Source organism: Diadema antillarum, unplaced genomic scaffold, assembly GCF_040938485.1.
Source record: "Diadema antillarum isolate AM-2024a unplaced genomic scaffold, OU_Dant_1.0 seq00002098_RagTag, whole genome shotgun sequence".
Classification (NCBI taxonomy): domain Eukaryota; kingdom Metazoa; phylum Echinodermata; class Echinoidea; order Diadematoida; family Diadematidae; genus Diadema; species Diadema antillarum.
Genome location: NW_027272742.1, coordinates 180,944 through 196,564, shown reverse-complemented (window position 1 = coordinate 196,564; position 15,621 = coordinate 180,944). Strand labels below are relative to the sequence as shown.

At 35.7% G+C, this 15,621-nt stretch overlaps 1 long non-coding RNA gene across 1 annotated transcript; it reads left to right on the top strand.

Annotated features, from left to right (window-relative positions):
- The first annotated feature begins 13,965 nt into the window (after positions 1-13,965).
- On the top strand, positions 13,966-15,332 carry LOC139713922 (uncharacterized). Its single transcript, XR_011709659.1, has 3 exons — positions 13,966-14,087; positions 14,720-14,797; positions 15,244-15,332. It is a non-coding gene; the product is annotated as an uncharacterized lncRNA (long non-coding RNA).
- The last annotated feature ends 289 nt before the right edge of the window (positions 15,333-15,621 follow it).

Genomic DNA, 15,621 nt, shown 5'->3' with positions numbered 1-15,621 from the left:
CTACTTAAATATTTTGCTGCTTTGAGACATTTTTTTTCTTTTTCTTGCACGCTAAAAATGCTAAGCACATGTTTAGTTCACAAGACATGAAAAACGCTTGGACAAGGTTATAAACACAGTTTGAAGATAATTTGACATTACCTTTTTTACACGATTGACAGTGTAGACATCAGCTAGGATACAAAATTCTTTCTCATTGCGTGTGAGTAAGAGGAAGAATATCACAAGGAAAAGATTATTCTGTAAGTGTCATGTCATTGAACAACCATAGGGTAAACATTGTTAGTGTTGCGACAATATTTATGTCATATAAGATGATTATGAAAGACGTAACCCAATTATAACGTCCAGATCTCAGTCAATAAAATTGACAAGATTATGAAAGTAGGCCTAAGTTCACAAGTGAGCAAATCTATCGAGATGTATGCAGCGATTTTTTTTTTTTACTTGATTAATTCTGTTGTTGTAAAAATAATTGAACGATGATTGACGTTCTTGAGTGGTTACTGTGTGTGCTAAAGATAAGTGCACCACTTTCCCGAAAGCCTTGGCTATAGTATTGGACATTATACACTTTCGCTTCGACATCCTTCCATGCGAGGTTCATCTTTGCAGGCACAAGGACTGGCATTTAATTCAACTGCAGAGTCTCATCACGTGCACTCGAGACCTCTTCTTGATATATATATATATATATATATATATATATATATGAAGAGTTTGTTTGCAAAAACCGATAAGTCCATATTTGTCAAATGGAGATATTTGCGATTAAAGATCAAGAAAAATAAAGAGAATGATAAGAAAATTTTTGCTTCTTTTGACCATAACTTCAAAAATGTACCTTTATATAGTGACGAATATATCATTTAAAAGATATTATTTTTAACATTATGACAGAGACCGTACTTCAAAATCTTCAAAAATGGACTTATCGGGTTTTTTTTACAGTGTATATTTATATATAGTTAACGAATCAGTAGAAGAAGAACGCCGTAAAAAATAATAAATCCTAGATCTTGAAGATTTTAAAAACGGAGCATAGCTCTCAAATACTGAAAGGCAAGGTCACACTCTTTATCAGTGCCCATGGTGTGACAAAAGATCTTAATCACACCCGTTTCTGAAACAGACATGAAAACACGTCTGATCATATATATATATATATATATATATATATACATATGTATATGTGTATATATATATATATATATATATATATATATATACATATATATATATTTATATGGAACGTGAAGTGGGCTTGGCCTCGTACGTTGTGGGTGCTGCATTATTGGGTATGTGTGACGGCGGAATGACTCGCAGACGTTGCAGTAGTGTTCACTATGGCCTTTATTTCCCAAGCTTTCGACTGTGTAACCAGCCTTACGCTACACATAAGTGTATGTGATAATACTGCGTTTCCGTTGGATTGAATGTCATGTTGCTGTCTATATTTGTTTGATTTTCTTTTGCATTTATTTTTTGCTTTATTCTATTTAAATGTATGCAAATTGGTGTGAATGTCGTGTTCCTGTCTATATTCCGTTTGATTGGCATTTTATTATTTTCTATTTCTGTTAAAATGCATGCAAATTGGTTGCTTTTCTGTTTTTATATTTAAGTCTCATCAAGCCCTTGAAAAAGGCTGGTTACACAGTCGAAAGCTTGGGAAATAAAGGCCATAGTGAACACTACTGCAACGTCTGCCAATCATTCCTCCGTCACACACACAAACATATATATATATATATATATATATATATATATATATGTGTGTGTGTGTCTGTGTGTGTGTGCGTGCGTGTGTGTGTGTATTTTTTACTACTTAAAAACCACATACAGCGCATGGAAGATCTTCCTGAAAAGAACATTAACCCGTACTGCAGACATTACAGATGTGTAGCTTTCGGAATCATCCCACAAGACCGACACCTTTGAGTCATACAGCCCACGAGTTCGACATTGAAAAAAATCATCAACAGTCTACGAGATCGGCTCTTTCAATTCAATAGTTTATTTATTTCCATCATCACAAAGAAAAGAAAAGAAAAAGTTGACATAATCCAAAGTGATACAATTTTTTTTTCATTTCTCTTACACTCGTCCGATAAAGGATTTTTTCAATACAATATAAAGTATATTATACACGAATGATGTCGTAAAAAAGAAACAATGCACTTTGTCATGGCAACAAAAATAGTAAATAATCACAATGATGGAAAACAGTGTTCCACTAAAAAAGCCACGCTTGTAAAACGTGGAACACTGGAACAAAACAACAACAGCACCAATTTGTTATACCAATAAGACATATTCATTTTAAATGTCCACAGAACCCGGCACTACACAATCACATAGCAACGCCCGACGCCTCACCACCGCGACAACCTACGGCACGTGAGAACTCCGAAAGTACCGGTCCGACACACCTCATCGAGACTGCGAGTCAAAGCACCAAGACGCGACAAACTCGTCTCGCTGATTTCATCACGAAGCTTGTGCAACAACCATTGCAGACCAACGATCCCGAAAGATCTGAGACCATCGATCTTCGATCACCGTCGAGAACGCGATCAGCCTCATGTAGTGCAGGAGCATCTGGTACGACATGTGAAGCATCATATCGCACGCGATCACAGGCAAAGATCAGTGAAAGCACGCCGCGTGATGACGAGAAGAGAGAACAGCAAACGGATGGAGAATGTGATGATGAAACATGCAGTATCTACACGAACAGCGACAATGATGATTCTACGTTATCCCCGGAGACTCCTCCTCCGAAGGCTGCTGGGAAGACAAAGGATTCTTAAAAAAGGAAAATGAAACCAACGAAGAAGCAGAAGTGAGTAGATTATTTGATCGTGATTAATTAGAAAACAGGTAATCTCATTAAGAGCGATGGAGTGTTTCCATTTTGTCTCTTTAAATGTAAGAGGAATATGTGATACATTCAAAAGGAAGAAAATATTCTTATGGTTGAAACGTCAAAAATGTGATATAGCTTTCTTACAAGAAACATTTTTATCAGGAGAATTAGAAAAAGTAATTTCAAATGAATGGAAAGGTTTCCGAATATACGATCATGGAACAAAACACTCAAAAGGTGTAGCTGTTTTAATCAGAAACGACCTTCCAATTGACGTCATAGAGACACATTCCAAAGGTGACGGTAGAGTCATTGCGTTGAGATTTGTAAGCTATGATTCTGTTTATTTCTGCCTAAATGTATACGCTCCGGCGAAAAACGCAGAAAAAGAGCCGTTTTACGCATCATTACATAACTGGGTGAAAAAGATCAAGAAACCAAGTGAAATTATGATTGCAGGAGGAGACTGGAACTGTGTACAAAATAAAAAGTTAGACACAAACGGAATGTCTTACATAAATTTACCCAAAAAATATTTTGTTAAATTTCAGCAGTGTTACAATTTAATAGATGTGTGGAGAAAAAAATTCCCGGAGAGGAGGCAATTTACGTGGAGACATCTGTCACTCAGTATATGCTCACGCCTTGATTATTGGCTAGTCTCCAGGGCATACGCTCCGTATGTACATTCCTTAGATATCAAACCAGTGTTAAAATGTGATCACAATGCGGTGACAATGAAGCTTCGGCTGACAACAAAAAAGAGAGGAAGGGGTTTCTGGAAATTGAATAATTCATTACTTAAAGATGAAAAATATAAACAAGGTATAAAAAATATTGTTCAGAAGGTTAAAATGGAGTGTGATAAATTTGATGCTCAGTTAAGATGGGAAATATGTAAGATAAAAATAAAAGAATACAGTATTAGATATGCATCTGATTTGTCACAAAAGAAGAAGAAATATATCAGGAGCATCGAAGAAGAATATAAAAGATTGAGTATGAGTGTTAATGAAGACCAGAATATTGATGATTTAGACAAGATTAATTGTTTAAAACATGAGATAGATAGATGGTATGAATATCAATGTAAAGGTGCATATGTTAGATCAAGGGCAAGGTGGCTTGAGTCAGGAGAGAAGTCATCTCGATATTTTTTTTCAGCTTGAAAAAGCAAAGGGTAAAAAAAAAGAAATAAATTGTATTGAAATAGATGGTAAGATTTTCAGAGAAGATGAAGAGATTTTGAAAAAAATACATGATTTTTATAGCAGTCTTTACGGAAAAGTTGATTCCAAGTCTGATATCAAAGACTACACTCGTAATTTAGACTTTAATGTATTAAGTGAGGAAGATGCAAACATCTGCGAGGGGAAGCTCACAGAAAATGAATGCTGGTTTGCACTCAAATCTATGCATTTGAATAAGTCACCTGGCAGTGACGGTGTAGAATTTTATAGATGTTTCTGGGAAGACCTGAAACAGATGGTAATAGACAGCTTGAATCAGGGATATGAAAAAAAAGAATTGTCTGTTTCTCAAAGTCAAGCCATTTTAACACTCTTGTATAAGAAAGGTAATAAGAACATATTAGATAATTGGCGACCAATTTCGTTGCTTAATATAGATTATAAGTTGGCGGCTCGTGTTTTGACAATCCGATTGAAAAAAAATAATTCATTGTATTATATCCGAGGACCAATATGGTTTTATGAAAAATCGTTCTGCATCAGAGTGCATACGGACAGTTCAGGATGTAATTGATTACTGTCAATGTACTGAAACACCCGCTATTATTATGTCATTGGATTTCAAGAAAGGTTTTGATACTATTAATCATGATTTTTTGTTTGGTTTGTTGAAGGAACTAAGATTCAAAGAATCTTTCATTAGATGGATCAAAACGTTGTATAGTAATGCTAATGGTAGAGTAATGAACTACGGTTGGATATCTGAAGAATTTTTTATTAAAAGAGGTATGCGGCAAGGATGTCCGTTATCAGCTCTTTTGTTTATCATTGTTGCAGAAATTTTAGCAGCAAAGATAAAGCAGAATGTTCAAATAAAAGGTATTTTAGTACCTAATATTGAATCGGAAAATGAGTATAAAGATATTCGAATTATTCAATTTGCTGACGATACCACAATTTTAGTTGATTCTGTTGATTCCTTCACAGAAGTAATGAAAGAAATAGATTTTTTCGGTGAAAATGCTGGCCCAAAAATTAATTGGTCAAAATCTCAGTTTATGAGACTGAACTTAGATATTGAAACTATTGGAGAATTAAATCTCACAGAAGACGCCATAAAACGTCTCGGTATATATGTTGGGAAATGTTATAAAGAAGTTGAAGACCTTAATTGGGAAGGCAAAATAGGGAAAATAAAAAATACACTAGATTTATGGAGAATGAGAGATTTGACATTGTATGGAAAGGTGACCATTATCAAACAATTAGTTACATCTCAGTTAGTATACGCAGCTACAGCAGTACCTGTGCCGTTAAAGATAATTAGGTCAGTAAATAGATTACTGTATTCTTTTTTATGGAATTCCAAACGGGAAAAGGTAAAACGCACCGTATGCTGCAACCCAGAAACAGGAGGAGGACTTAAAATGGTCGATTTGCTTTCAAAATGTTTATCTCTCCGTTTATCATGGATTAAGAAGTATTTTTCTGAGGAACAAATGTCATGGAAGATTTTATTTCAATATTGGACCCAGAAAATTGGCGGAATGCCTTTGTGTTGGAAATTTAATTGCAAGAAAAATGATATATTAAGAATATGCAGAAGGAGAAAAATACCTGAGTTTTATATTGACCTTTTCTGTTCATGGTCTGAGTTAAAGTACATAGATATGTTTAATGTTAATGATATAAAGAAAGAAGTTGTTTGGAATAACAGTCATATTAGATATGACAATGAAATGTTATGTTTCCAGAGCTGGATAAAGGAAAATGTTATCACAGTGAAACAGATTATAGAAGATGGGGAGTGGAAAGACGTTACATTCATAAATGAAACCTTCCGAGACAGGCAGCTGCTCGCCTCATTTGAATTGTCTAAGTTAAAAAAAGCATTCCCCAGGTTTTGGTTAGACAAGTTACGTAATAATATACAGACTCCTGTACTGCTGCACACAGAAGAATTTGATGCTATTGAGTTGTCAACAGGTGATAAAATCAGTGTACAGAAAACGTCAGCTAAACATTATTATATATTATTTTTGTATAAGAAAAAACAAGAACCTTCATGTTTATACCTCTGGCAAGGTTATTTGAATTTACCCTGTGATTTTGATTGGAAAAAGGTATTGCAATATAAGTTTCATCAGATTAATGATAACAGAATAAAGCAATTTAATTTTAAGCTTTTTCATCGAATACTGCCCAGTAAAGACAATTTGTTTAAATGCCCGGGGACATTTTGAATGATAATTTGTGTACTGTATGTAATTGTAAAGAAACCACTTGTCATTTTTTGCTGAAATGCAAAAAAATCAAAATGTATTGGAGAGTGGTTTCGGTTTTAATTCGAAATATTTTCGATCTTGTAATAGATATCAATGAAAAAGTCATTATTCTCGGATATGATATAGGTAACAAAAAGATGAAATTAGTAAACCTTGTTTTGAATTATGCCCAATTCATTGTCTACAGGAATTATGTCAGAGAACGCAATGAAAGAAACAAATGTTTGTTCAATGTACACCATTTAATAGAAGATTTGAAAGCGGAATTAAGATTTTATATCAGTTTGAAGTGCAACCAAACGAGATTCGATGATATTGGATTAAGAAGAATACGCAATTATTGTGGTTGGTACCATTGATATACCCTTCTATTATTTTTTCCTGTCATAATGATTATGTTGAATGCCTTTTGGATACTTACAGATAATGTGATTGTAAATATGCGAAGATATGTGGAAAAATAAAGTACCTCAGATGAGGAAAATAGAAAAAAAATATTCATTTTAAATTCTTCTATATACTATTGTACATTTTACTCATTGATATAATGATGTTGATACTATGAACAATACTTACTAGGATTTTAGGATGCAAACGTATAAACTATATAACATATCACATTTGTGACACAGACACTATGGGGACAGGTGTGCCAGAAAAATTGAACGGAAAGGAAGATATTCAATCGGCCACAAAAAACATAACGACGACAACAACAACAACAATAACACAATACACAGAAATAACAAAATTTGAGGAAATGCACTCAGACAGATACTGGACAACGAAGAACGAGGAAAAAGGAGCAGGGAAGAATAGAGAAGGAAAAGGAGAGGGATGGAAAAGGTCTGTGGACACACTACAAAATCTCAAGGAAAAGTGAAACATGACGGGTTTTTTCATTGAACAGAATTAACTGTTATACTGTTTCTACTTATAGGTAGAACAGCCTACGAGTTCGACTATACCAAACACTTGGCTTTTTATGTGGGTCTTCGTGGGCCTTGTTGCTTACATGTAAGTGTCCAAACATGTAAGTGTCAAACTCATGGGCTGTACGACTCGTAGACTGTATACTAGTAGGTGGTATAGGCTGTATGGCGTGTAGGCTGTATGACTCGTGTGCTAAATGAGTCGTGGGTGTCGAACTCGTAGCGCACACCCTAGCTTCCCCCGGAATGCAGAAACAGCAATATTCCACAAGGCAAAACTGCGTGGCCTCAATATCCGCGGCTTAAAAGTCGATCAATATAATTATTTGTTATCGGTAGAATGGTATCCCTATCTGCCTATTTTGCCGCTGGTTATCCTTTCGTTTTTCTATAATGTACTTCTTTTTATCACTTTTTTTTTTCACTCGTACTCCAGATTTAATGCACGTTTTCCCCGCCAATTTCACTGTTTTGTCATTCCAGTTCACATTAGGAGGGCATTAATACGCATTTTCGGCAATGTTTATTCAACTTCTCCTCCGCTTGTCGCAAGCTCTTTTTTTTTCTTCAAATTCGGATGTGGGCAAACAAGTTCATAGAAACAACATCTAAATGAAGCCTGTGCGGTGTTAATTCAAAAGTACGTTACTGGTAGCGTTTTAAATTTAATTCTATAAACGTCTACATGTGGATCATACATGATAATTCAAAGAAGTATGTAAAGTGAAGATCACAAATCACTATGGTGACGATTGTCAATTATATAGATATCAAATGAAGATTACAAACACAATATCAAATCTAAATCTACTGTATACATTATGCGAATATGAGGCGATGTGGGAATTTGCATGGAAGTATGCAGGAATGATGCGTCTTGAGTACATTGGGTTTGGTAGCCGTATTCGAGGGCGTGGGGCTTGTCAGTTATTCTAGCTTGCGCCTTCTGCACTTTCAAACTTAACATTTAAATGTTAATGATTTTAATTTAACATGGGTTGGTTTCCGAATAGTGTCGAATGTCTTACAATCATTCCAACGTTATTTCTTCAGAACATTTATATCTATGCAGAAGTTTTTCGGAGTTAGAGTATTGCGAAGTCAAAGGTTTTCGAGAAATTTTTTGTCCCGTTGAGTTTTTTACCTCTGGTTTTTAACCCTGGGCCGAAGTACATGCAAGCCCGTCTGTGTAAACGCAAGAAAGTAACTTGAATAAAATTCACGGCTGGTTCTAGTCTTTGGGCAAGCTGTCCCCAAAGTGAATATACTTTGTAATACGGTGTAATGCTTCGTGTGGTTGGCACTATAGGAAGAAATATTAAGAGAGCAGACTTAATGATATCAGCAATTGAAAGAGAGATATTGATCACGAACATTGAATAAGCACGACCCCCATTTGCGCCCTCGCAACAAAATGGGATCAAAAACCCTAAGCACTCTATAAACAGGGCACCTTGGACAGATGCTGTTATAGTGATATTCCTTCCTCATAACATCATTGTGTGATTCAAAGTATAAAATATGCATGGGATATCTTACACTCGAATGCATGGAATGCTTTACCAGATCACTCCAAGAAGTGTTCCTGAACATTTTCCTTTTATTCCGTTAAACTGCAATGGGTTCATACACAACATGAGTGGATTCATAGGAGATATTCATTAAACCTGTGTTTTATACTCGTTCTAATATTTATACTCCTGTGAGATAATGAGGGAAGTTAGTTGCTGGCATATTTGTGCGTTGATTATACATATACGTATCAGATTTTTCGTGAGTGAATGTGTTTATGAGCGATGTGTTTGTGTGTCAACATCATTTTTTATAATGTTAATCTACATTTACAACATTTTCTTTATATTGAAATTGATTTTACTTGCGTGATTGTGGCCCTGGTATTTCACCTCTGTTTTATTTGTCCTGCTTTTCTCTTTCTGTCATTCTCTTGGGTCCTGCATCATTCTGTATTGTGTACATAACATGCAATTTTCCATGAAGAATAATTCATATGTAGTAACTCATTTTGTCTGTTCAGTACGATATTTGATCAAATTTTCTTGAATTTTCTTGAATTATTTTCTTATGTCACCCAAAGGTGACATAAGAAAATAATACTAATAAAAAAAATTGACATTGTCATTGTCAGTGCCTTACGTGTAAAGAAGTATGGTATAAGCGTAAGGTTTTTGTGCTTCATGCTAAACAGTGGTGAGGTTACTTTGCTGTGCAAAAATGTACTTCAATACATAATTATGGTAAAATTTGAATTGAAACAGCAGATCTTTTTAATGTATGAGAACAACTGAGATCTACGTTTAAATGAAATCATCATCCAAATGGAGAATGAGTTGAAAATTCATGAACAATACTTATGTCTCTGTTGTACAATTTAACGGCTAGTACGCATTACTGGCTTTACAATAACGTCTATTTCTCATGAGGAGTATTGAAGACATGAGCAATAAGTTTCTTGGTCACTAAATATCGTATCAAAAGGAGGTGATTACACTGGCAAGTGATAAAATTCATCATGTTATCGATTTTGTTCCTTTTCGTAATAAGCGAATAGATCAATGACTAACAGTGCTTGCTCCCAGGACTTATTGTTCCTGTACCGTGAAAGAATCGGAAATCGTAAAAAAAAAAAAAAAAAAAAAAACAACACACACTTCCGCTTAGATGACCTCCCGGGTGTACACATGAACAGGGAGTGGTTTGGTAGCTGAGAAGTCACATGACGTGCACACAAGACCTGTTCTTCTTCGACATTGACAGAGCAGTGATACTCTTTTTGTGAGACAATGAAAAACCTCTTATGAAATATGAAAGAACATGTAATTCCATTAAAGAGGAATTCAAAGTTTTACAACAATTGGTTTTGAAATGGCTGAGATAGCCAACACAAGGCAATACTGATAAAAGTTGGGACCCGCCTTTTATTATAGTCTTGCTTTGTGTTATTTTGCATTTTTTTATAATCATTTTTTTTTATAATTCAGCCATTTCTAAACCGATTTTTATCTAATGAACTTGTTAAGGATGCAAGATTTGTACAATTCAGATTCGGATTCATCACCCTCGAAATAGGACGAAAGTGTTAAAATACCTATAACATTGGTTTATGGCTGCAGTCTGGCACCCGGAAGGCTGCTATGGCCTACATTGATTATTATACGACGAGACTTCGTCATCATCATGAAGTATAGGTCCTATCTACCCCAACCGTATCAGAGCGACAAAAATATTCATTACCATATATTCTTATCTATGTTTTTTAGTTATTGTCCTTCTGTTAGATATTGATGTGATAAAGTTAAAGGCGCAAATATTCAAATGTGAATGCATGGCGCTCCTGTTAAATTCAGCAACAACAATATGTATAGGCAAAGAAGAACTTGAAGAGAGAGAAATGGAGAGACATGGATTGATAGATAGATAGATAGAGAGAGAACGCTTTGTAAACTTTTTAAGAGTCGAGAGTAGTTTCACCAGCTCAAGGGTTTTGTTGATCACAACATACAGTTTACAGATGTCGTGATCAAGGCATTCATCTAGTCAAACACATTGTATTTTATTGAGTCATTCATTTAAGTGGTGTTTACATCTCTTTAATGGGGATTGCTAGATGTTCTTTGTAGCCAACGATACTGTCAGAAAGTATAAGTACCATGCTAATGTTACGTGGGAGAGCCAATACTCTTAGGCCCGAGGAGTCAGCACAGTACAGGAAGAAGAAGAATGGTCATAGAAATAGAAACAGTTTAACAATAGTACATTTTCACAAAAGCTAGCGTGGGCATGATTGTTTTCTTGTATTACTGAAACGAATGATTGACACTTTTTAATGGCTGCATGCTGTAAATGCTCCTGTTTCGCTTCCTTTTGTGAGACCAATATGATTCTTCTCTGCTTGAACGCCCCCCCCCCTTACGGGTGTGACCGTAGACGATGCGTAGTTTCATCATGAACACTCTTGCTCTTGTGTCCAGCATCAACAATGGGCTCAGAGTAATCAGCAGAAATCATCGTTCATTTCTATTCCATATTGCATGAAGGGATTCGCTTGGAAGATTACACCGACTTTCGGACTTTCGTAGCGTACTGGCCTTTCGGAGCGATTTGCAGTGCCTGTGTTATAGTTCCTCCTGTTTTCGCGATGGAAGAAACAATGATATTCCTAGTATGGTTTTCTGCTTGTTTTATGTTTTGCAATCCTTCTATGAAGTCCTCAGCATTGGAAACTAATACATGTATGTACCTTTCAATGTTCTTCCCATCATTGACATATCTCACACATTTCTCTCTTTCTCAGTTTTTGTATCATGTCCGTGTTTACACGAGAAAGAAATGTTATATCAGATATGCTTGAACCTCTGTTCTAATAATTCCCACAAGTAATTATGTTCTAATAACTTAACCTTTGCTATTCTTATCTGCTACGCTTGTGAAAGAAAAACAATAACTACTGGGTGGCTATTATCTCCAGAAAAAAGAATGCGTTCAAAGAAATTGGTAAGAAATAGTACATGAATTGGGGCTTGAAATCATGTCACTATTCTGACATCAGCTCGAATACTAGAGGAATGTTTAATTGTTCCTTTAATTACTTTTCTCATAATTCATTAATTTACATGCACCCTTTGTGGTCCTTATCATCACACAGATTTCACTCTAAATTGTTCGGGGATTCCATTAGAGCAGGAGATATGGTGTAACCGAACCTGCGTTGACAACCGTGATAGTTGGGTTCTGCAGGCACCCCGTGGAAGAAGAATCCTCTATACCCTCAATTCCATCAACAATGATGTGGTGGGATTCGAAAGACTTGATGAAATAGTAAACAAGGTCACTCGGAATCTGATAGAGAAAGACTCAGAGTATTCTCCCTTTTTATCGCTCACTCATGAGACGAAGCTACGGTTATGGTATATATATCTGCCCCGTGAAGTTCAACATGAACGTGAAGTGTTACGAAGGTAAGTGTAGGCTACACTTTTATCAGCATGGATACCGACTTCAACACTGGTTTTCCCATTCGTTCTTCGGAACCTGATGTTTCCATTTTCATGACAGGATATAAAATTTATGAATGAGCTGACACTAATTGCAAAAAAAAGTAACAAAAAACCCATGTGATTTCAAAAAGGCCGACATCTTGTTTTTAATAGAGTGAAACATGAAGACATACAGCAAGGACGTACTCTGCTGATACACATTACTAATTATGTAAGGCATTCTTAACAATAGATTCAAGTCTTATACCGACCGTATCAAAAAGACACGATGAGACAGTGACATATAAACATGGATGTAAAATGAAAGTACAAATTGTGCGTCGCATGAAAATGGCATTTTATGCAATAATTCAGAGATTGACAACTCTTTTTCAATGGATTGTTATGACTCAGGGGAATGAAGCACCAATTCTTAATCTCTGTTAAGGGTCCCGGTATGGGTCCCATGGCGGTAGCGATAATGTATGTTTTTGCAAGGTGTCTTGTCCTTGTCCTTTGCAGGGGACGTAAGGTCTCTCTCTTCCCGTGGTTGCTTGGCTTTTGATATATAGTTAAAATTCTTCCATGGTGACTGCTTTAAAGAATCTACTCTCAAGCCCAACCCCAAAGTTCCAAAACAAAGTGCACTTAAAGAGAGTAAAAAATATTGCATAACTACACATTGCAGGGTATGACACACAAAATAGTCTAGGTACACCACTATAAAGCAAATATACGAAAGTGTTGTACGTTACTTATAAAAAAACCCCGAAAAGATTACTGGTTTGTCCTCCACTGGTACGAAATGAAATTGGCAACAGTGATTTGTCCTTGAAGATACTCGATGGCAATTGCAATGCGGAGTGTCCGACAAATTTGACATTTTATTTATTGTTTCTGTATACTTCGTAGGTAGATATCCTGGCCATTATTCTTGAAAAAACCCCAAACCCCAAACTGCAAAGCAGGAAAGAGTTTTATTAATGTCGCTGTGCCATTGTCCATGAGTGTTGTTGTGAAAATCACTTCACAAAATAGCACTTTTTTCCATATTCGTACCTGTCATAATGTATTATTGTACTGTATATTGTATTCAATTTGGTGTAAATGTTTATTTTAATACCGGATAAACAGAAAGCCATCAAGTACTGAATATTAGTTAATAGATTGATACGTCGACATTCACTAATGGTATCTAGAGTATAGTAAGTGTATTTATTGATCCGTACGTCACGTATGAGTTGCATTCATGAATTCTATGGATGACTCACGAAAGTTTTTTTTTTTTCAATTTTTCATACTTTCCCCAGTGTGGGAAGAAAGTTAAATCAGGGTGCTATCTACATTAAATAAAAAAAAAAAACAAACAAACACACACACAAAACAGAAAAACAGAAACAAAAATAAATTATGAATGGCATTGCTTCTTCTGTTCCTATTGAGAAACTGTTAAGGGGGAAATCATAGTGTATAACTCGAAGAAGGATTTAAACCATACATTTGTTCAATCGTCTCCACCTCAAATGAGCTACGACGTGAATGATTGCTGTTTTATTATGAGTTACCCAAAATAAAGCTTCGAACATCAGTCATTAATTTTAAAGGTATACCATCGGTAAAGCTGGTAGATGGACCCTCTCCCCTTGAAGGCCTGGTGGTTATCAAATCAGACAAACACGTCTGCTTTTATGGAATTACCCCCAAAGCTGCTGAATTGGTCTGCGAAGAGCTCGGCTTCCCGACGGCAAAGGGGTATACCGGTCAGAGTTTGGCCTCAGCAACACGAAACCAGACTCAAATGTTGTCATGTTCTAAAGGTAACTGAACTGCAGAAATATTATGCATGCAGATCAGAACTTGTGAATGCATAATTATGTATACTATCCCAGGTGAAATAGCATGTGTCTCATCAAATAAACTTGATCGCTGGAAAGCACACTTTGCGTCCAAAATATAAACTCTGCAAGATATTCCGAAAATATAAAAATCATAAACTGAAGCTAATGAGGTAGGCATTTTGTCGTTGCCATGAATTGTTCTCTAAACGTGCAAAACCTTTAATATCACGATATTACAAAAGTCATTATCTCCCTTCTTTTTAAAACTATACTGCAGATTTTCTTGCTGTAGACGTACATAACAAAGAACAATTACACTTACAAATGACAATATTATATCACAGATCTTAATGGTATAGATGAAGCACTCAAAAGTTTATTATAATAAGATTCGTTTTCTCTGTACACACGAACTCTTCAATGCCAATATGCGTTCATTACTGATACATGTATTTTTGTTATGTTTTGTTACTGTGCAACTTTTTTTTCTTTTTACATGAATATCCACTACACATGAGAGCTGTTGTCTACATGTATCAATCTTTTATGAGAAGTGCGGCATTAAAACTTTATCCATTTCGTGAATTTTTTTTTACAATATCAATGCACAGATTCGCTGCGTCTAATGGACTGCTTAATGCCAACTACCGAGTGTTCTTCAAACAGGATTGTTAGACTCCAGTGCCGAGGTAAGAGATGCAAAATGTCATATGAAAAAATATGTATTTTCGTTATCATTTATATTGTGCGCCAGCATATTGATATCTTTATCATAGGCTTTTATGTGACTCTACGTCGCACGGAAACATTGGAATAGTGTGTTGATGTATGCGAACATAGTTGTGCATGATGGAATGAAATTCGACCTTGTTAAGAGCCATAAATTCCGCTGTCAAAACACACACACACACACACACACACACACACACATGTATGTATATATGCGTTTAATTTCTGTTTTCAGGCTCTACAGATGTAAATAATTGATCTGTATTTAAACAGAAACACTTGTCAAACTGTCATTTCAGGGATGATTTGTGACTAGCTGTTGTTAAAATATATTGGGCATAATGCATACTTCAAAGTATCCGGTATTGGTAGGTTGAAATAATCATAATATTCTGTCACTGCATAGAACCTGGATTTCTTGGTTGCTACAAAGACAACCAACTAAACTTTCAAACAGTATTTAACACCGGATTTGGCTTTGATTCGGACGGCGAGTGCATGTCTACCTGTAGAAGACAGCCGAAAGCAGTGGCGTTGCTGTCGTGCATCAAAGGTCGTGCATTTGTTTTCATATCGTATGACGGAAACTTTTCTCGCAATTGGACATGTGCACTTGCGACACAGTTTGAATACAACCGACATCGTTCATTTAACCGTGAGTATTGGAGGCAAAGATCGCTTGACATCAGAGAATAAAATAAAATGTTGCAAGCACCAGTGATTATAATGACAACAGTACTATTTGTCAGTGACTGTCCATACCTGTAATTCTCACGATATGCTT